This window comes from Adiantum capillus-veneris, chromosome 23 (assembly GCF_014529385.1).
Source record: "Adiantum capillus-veneris isolate H3 chromosome 23, ASM1452938v2, whole genome shotgun sequence".
NCBI lineage: Eukaryota > Viridiplantae > Streptophyta > Polypodiopsida > Polypodiales > Pteridaceae > Adiantum > Adiantum capillus-veneris.
Window position 1 is genome coordinate 120,927,115 of NC_140953.1, and position 6,830 is coordinate 120,933,944.

A 6,830-nucleotide genomic window follows, 5' to 3' on the forward strand; every position below is an offset into this window, starting at 1 on the left:
AATGCAAGGAAATCTTGGCGTAACTTTCCATGCAGTTGTGAGCCAGATTTCCTACTCGCCTGAGTATCTTGAACAGTCCGTTACATGTTCATCCCTAATGAAGGTTACTTGCCAACATGCTCTGTCAGCACACCTGGTAAGTCCTTGACGTATGAAAGTATTGACACAATCTCCAACCCCACCACAAGAGGTGTTCAAAGTCGAAAATTGTACTTAACATTAGGTAAATATTGAACCCTCAAAAGGGCCCCATAAGAATATTATAAAAAAAGAAGTGGGGAACCAATGGTTTGCTTTGATGTTGACACTTCTGTCTAGTGACTTTTCTATTTCTAAATCTTTTAGAATTTCCTTTTGGTGAATAGACGGTAGGGCGGCTCAAATTTTGAGGAGCTCTCTTCCTTTTCCCTCTTTTTTTTTATAGAGCTTCTAATTGCTTTGCTTTCCCTCCATTCTAAGATACGAGAACGCTCCACACAGAGAGGAAAGAGCGGGTATGCTCATCGTCATTGTGAGCTCGTGAAACAGAGAGGTAAGAGCAAGTAATCTAAGACTGCTTGCTCCTTCTGTGTTGTTTTGCTTTATTCTGCTTGATATTATGATTTGTTTTGAGACCACAGGAACAGAGTCCAGAAAAAGAGCTCTTCTTCTATAATTCCAATCGTTGTTCTATTTTCTCTACAACCCCATCTCCAAACTCACGTTTTCCTCTCCACCTATGATCACTGTTGCGCTTCCATTACAACTCCTCCTTTAAATTTATGGTGGCAATAGAAGAAGCTTTGTCGCATCTTGCTAATATCTAGGGTATGCAGCACCTCTCTCTCTCTCTCTCTCTTTTTTTCTCTCTCTCTCTCTCTCTTCAAGTTGTACGTTGAAGTTATATGTTGTTCTTATTTTTCATTTTTCCCTTGTCGTATCCAATACAAGCATTTGCTTAAGCTGTGTGTGTGTGATTAAAGGGGTAGTTTGCTCTCTGCAATAGAGCCATACTATCACCTTTAGACTTGTTTTGATCTCTCTCTCTCTCTCTCTCTCTCTCTCTCTCTCTCTCTCTCTCTCTCTCTACTAAACCAAGACCACAAGCTGCTCACCACCTTGAGTACAGAAACACTAAAATAATAATTGATAAATTGCCTCTATATGAGAAAAGATGTCCTTCAGTCAAGTTTTAATGAAAACTCTGTATATATTCACAGGGAAGGCTGAAGTTTTTCGCTTTTCAACTACATGAAGTCATGCTTCATGCAAGAGAGAACAAGCTGAAATTTGTAGGACATTCAAAATACACACAACGTGTTTTTGTTATAGATAGAGTGGTGTAAAGGGAGCACAATCTTATTTCTTTTGTTGCTATGTGTTTCTTAGCTTGTGTTGATGCTAGAAATATGTACCTTGAATGCTTTTTCTGTCTTCTCTCTATGTCACTTATAAAGAATAACATAAAGGCTACTACTTTTTCTTATGATGGGGGGAATCTTATGTTTGCACTTTGCAGAAACAATGCTTGGCTTTTGAAGGTTCATCAAGCTTGCAAGGATCTTAGTGGTAAGGACCGCTTTGAAGAGGGGAATTTTGAGTATTAAGAAACCGCCATCAAAGAAGTCAGCATGTGTATCTAGAACCCCCGTCAGAGGTCAAAGCAATTGCCATTGGTGAAGATCAAGGTGGGAACCCTCTGTTTCTCTTTCTTTGTGTAAAGTTTTTTTTGTTCCTCTTAGATTTAGCTTGATGCATCTAAAGAGCACAATCTGGAAATGGACATGGTTGCGATGGTATGAGTGTATGCTCATGTGTGTGTGTGTGTGTGTGTGTGTGCTTGGTGTGTGCATGTGGCAGCATATGTTCATGCTTGATTCTACACCCACTATTGGGTAGCACTGATGATGTTAGTGAGGATGTCATAGTAGTTGGTCAATACTACACATAATGAGGCTGATAGTCATGAGCTTATAATTGCACTTTTCTTTAGGAGTGAATTTGTGTTTTTTCGAGATTCATCTAGGTATATATGGTTGGAGTGGGATGCCTAAGATTTGGGACTCCTTACCGATGCCAAAACAAAGGTAGAGGTATGAAAATAGGACACCTGTGGGCTGCAAGAGAGGGGGTGATGGCTAGCTACCAAGGATTTGAGAAATGGATCCAAAATTCCAATGCCACTATTATAGGGATATACCTCATATAGATGAGGGCACAAAAGTTACATAAGCACTTGGGTTAGCCACCGCTTTAATGCATCGATGATCTCAAATAAAGGCTCATGCACTCCTCTTTGGTGACATTGTCCTTGAAGTTTCACTGCCTAGGCATTGTCCTTGAAGTTTCACTATCCAGGAGGCTTTGCTCATTTTGAGTATTTTTTGCACAAGATCATTTGGGTTGATGACATTGAGATTCACCGAGTAAAATTAGACCTTGCAAAGAGCACCACACTAAGATTACATATCCACGTGAGCACCTTTAGCTCAATATAATGCTTCCACAATATGTGCCTCGTCGAGGGCACTGTGATGGCTCCCAACCAACCCTCTCAATGATTTACCCCCACTTTTTACCTGGGTGGTATTTTCTTCTTAGTTGCACACGATTCGTGCAAGTGATTGTACCTTACTCTCGTGCAATGCATGTACTTCTCCGAGAACCAAACCGACAAATGATGAGCGACAAATGATGACTTGGCTCATTGATTGTGCACTCTTCTTGGGCTGACATAGATTAGACTACGCTTCTATTAATGCCAAAAGTTGTTTTTTGATGGTTGATTTTCTTTGGGTCTGATTTAGGACTACTCTTGACTTCTTTGGGGCAGTGTCTCCATGAAACGCGTTTCGGCAGGTAAGGATAGGTGAAACGTTTCGGGCCTTGAAACATTTCACTCACCAAGTGAAACACAAACCGTTTCACTAACAACAAGTTACCATAGTTTTAGTTTCAAAGTCGCTAAACGCACGTTTCAGTCTCATGTTTCACTGTGCTCTCATTTTGGAATGAAACGTTTCGTGGTGAAACACCGCGTTTCAGGGTGAAACGTTTCGCGGTTACGCTGCTTTGGGGTTGATCTAGAGGATGAATACACATGGTCAATGTAGTTGATGTATGGCTACAAATAGGCAAGAGATATGGTTGATCAGGTGATAGAGATGGTTGGGGATCACGATATTCTTAAGACTAAACAACCTTGCTGATGGAAGAAAGAGACTATAGGGCTGAAAAGGGGATGTCTTTTGGGATCCAACAAACAGGGTGATGGTTGGCTATCGAGGAGTAAGGGAATGCAACAAATATGCCAATGCTATTGGAGGAACATTTCCATATAGGTGTAAGACACATATTGGACATTGGTTGTTGTCAAAGTGAGCAACGGAAGGTGAGAGAGGAAGAGGGAGACAATGGCGATAACACACAAAGAGATAGAGAGAGAGCGTATGCAAAAGGATGGCAAGCCCAAACTCCAAATGGTACAATGCTAAGTGTACAAGATGGGGAGAAGAGATTGCCCCTCCCTCCTGTATATAGGATATGGAGGGCAAGGTCGAGCAATGACCAGAAAACACCCACAACCATGCAAAAGAAAACCATCCAAATGTACGGTAAAAAAAAACTTATGAGTGGATCTATTTGGTTGAGGATCAGGTCCAGTCGGTCCTGTAGAAGCACTAGTACCCCCATTGTATGTAGAAACCAATTCAGTGGAACCCAGAGATCTCTGAGGCGGCTCTATCCTGAATGTGTGAAGCGATATGCTGCACAGCGGGTAAAAGCTCCTCCCAAGTGATAGGGTTGGGGTGCGGAGAGGTGGTAAGAGACTGTAACAAGGCTTTGTAAGCGATGGGAAGTTTGAGAAGCAAGCGAGTTGCCATACCCACGGAAGAGATTTGGAGACCGCAAGCTACTAACTCGTCGCGGAGCAGAAGCATGCGGGATATAAAGTCCTGAAGAGACGGGAATGATGAAAAGTCTAAGTCCATCAAGGTCTTCTCTAGAGTGAGGATCCTTCCGGGTGTCTTCGCCTTGTACATGTTGCAGATAAAAGTCCATACCTCATGTGCATTAGTGTGAGAACGTAAAGACGTCAACACGTTATCCGCACAATTGATGAGTATGAAGGAGTAAACCCTGCAGTGGTTGAGATGCCACAGATCCACCATATCCTGTGTAACAATACTTGATCCGACAGAAGCAATACCAATAGAAGAAGTTGTAGGGGCAAATGATGAGCCAACATGAAAACTAACAGATGATGTAGTAAGTGATGAAGTCGATGTAGAAGCAACCAATGTGGGAGCAAGACTAGGACACATGACATTGGCAGGGTCTGTAAGCCATGTCTAGAGGTCAAACTACATAAGCATAACCATGATCTTCATCTTCCACACAACAAAGTCAAAGCCATCTAGCTTTTCACTGTGAGGAAAGATGGGCATGGCGGGGTAGGTTGCCATAGCTGCAGGCAAGGAATCAACAGTAGATGAAGTCTCGTGTGTAACCACAGAAGCAGATTGGGGAAGGATTTGAAGAACCCCGTCGGGTGGAACACCAAATGACCGCGAAGTAGGGGGTAAGTGACGGGGAATGCAAAGGGACTCCGAGGGGATGCCGAGGGAGCAAGAAGTAGGTGCTGTCCAAGCCTGAAAAATGCAGCAAAAGGGGACTGAAGCTGCACTAAAACGTAGAGGTTGAGCAATCCACACAGTGATGAATCACTGGATGTCGAGAAGGGTAGGTAGAGGACGTTGTGGCACCAAAACAGGCTGCAAATCAGCAATGGAAAGGTCGGAGAATCACAGGCAAAATCACTAGACTGTTTAGCTTCCAAGAAAGAAAACCAAGGGGCAAGGAGAAGGACTCCGGCCAGCCAAGGTAGGCTGAGAAAAACGCTGAAGTACAGGGGAAAAAATGCGGGTCACAAAGCTTCTCTGCTGCACAAAAACGCAAGGGCTGTAGGGCTCAAACGCTGGTGCATAGAGAGGCAGCAAGATGGTGCGATGAGGATGGGAAAGGAGGGCAATTGCTGAGGAGAAGTCTAGGTGATGAAGCCAATCCACTAAACCCCGAGCTGAGAGCAAAAACGCTAGCCCCCAAGTAGAATACACTAGTGCCAAAAAAACGCAGGTGGATGGTGAGGCGAGTCTTCGCGATGGAAACTCCTGTAAAGTCCTTCCAAGTATGGAGATGGCTGAGCCAAGTCCTAGGGCTCTGATACCATGTCAGAGTGAGCAGCGGAAGGTGAGAGAGGAAGAGGGAGACAATGGCTATAACACACAGAGAGACAAAGAGAGGGCGTATGCCAAAGGCTGGCAAGCCCAAACTCCAGATGGTACAATGCTAAGTGTACAAGATGGGGAGAAGAGATGGCCCCTACCTCCTATATATAGGAGATGGAGGGCAAGGTCGGGCAATGACCAGAAAACACCCATGACCATGCAAAAGAAAACCATCCAAATGTGGGGTCAGAGAAAAACTTGTGAGTGGCTCAGAAGAGCCTCAGTGGGCAATGTGCTATGCATACCCTAAGTGTGCCTGAGATCCCTGTGCAGCAGGTGTACAGGTGGCCAACCCACAACCAAGGGCCAGTGCACCTGATGTGTGTGAACCTGTAAGCAGGGTGCGAAGCATCGAGAGGAGCATCTGGAGATGAAACTCTAACAGCTGTCATGTGCACAACTAGCATTATGTGCACATGCAAAAGCTCTACTTCTAGGGCTTAGGTTATTCGAGGAATTGATCTGGCACCTTTGAGAGCCTGTTGGAAGGACCTACACGTTAATACGATTTAGTTAGGCATACATACCCTTTGATTTCACAAGGTAGTTTTCAAGCGTTATTATACGGTTGTGGGTGTCTGAACCTGTCAGCATGTAGAACCTTGTATAAGACATAGGATTGCAAAATCCAATGCACACTAGGTTAGGCATCTAGTAGTTAGAGCCGATAGACTTAGAGTTGACACTCAAATTGCGACCATTTCCAGTTAAGTCACTTATTAATAGCTATTAAGTGACTTTATCAATAAACTAACAAGGCAAGAATTTTTGGTAGGTCACTTACATTAGAACCTATAAAAGAGCACTGAGGTCAGTCATTTGAAGACAAAGGCAATAGAAGAGAGCAGAAGTAGAAGAACTTCATTGTTAGTAGATTAACACCATAGCTGTAGCGTTAGCGGATTAGCACCCTAGAGTTTTCTAGATTCAGTATCAGCACTTAGGCGATTTTCCAATGGCTGGCATTTTTACCTCTTCTTGGCAGATTTCCGAGCATGGCGATCACCCTACAAATGGATCCCTCTTGCAAGCGCCAACCTTGGGATTAGCCTCTATGCATCAGATAAGCCTCAACACCAACAAATGCATCAGATCAGCTAGCAGCCTTGTGTTTTCAGCATGGTTGCATGGTAGCACCAGCATCAAACCCATTCATCACAAAGAACTGATTAGAAACCCAGTGATGAGCCCAATAGCACATGCATTTAGCATTTAACTAGCAAAAGGTATAATTTGTAATTGGATTTGTGCAATCTAAAGCAAATACTACTCCGGTAATGGAGGGGGGGGGGCCCTTGGAGGAGGTTTGGGACCCCATCTGGTGTCATCTCTCTCTCTCTCTCTCTCTCTCTCTCTCTCTCTCTGAACCTTCTTTCACATTCTCCATTCTCTCTATTTAATGAGTAAACAAACTAACAAAGCACTAAGTACCAAGGAACCCTTGAATTTGTGCGAAACACACATCCTGAGCTAAGAATCGTTAAAACAATTCCGCTGCACATTAAATTGGCCTCCAACCAGTCTCCAACATGAGCGACTAACCGTATCACATAAGGCCGAGCA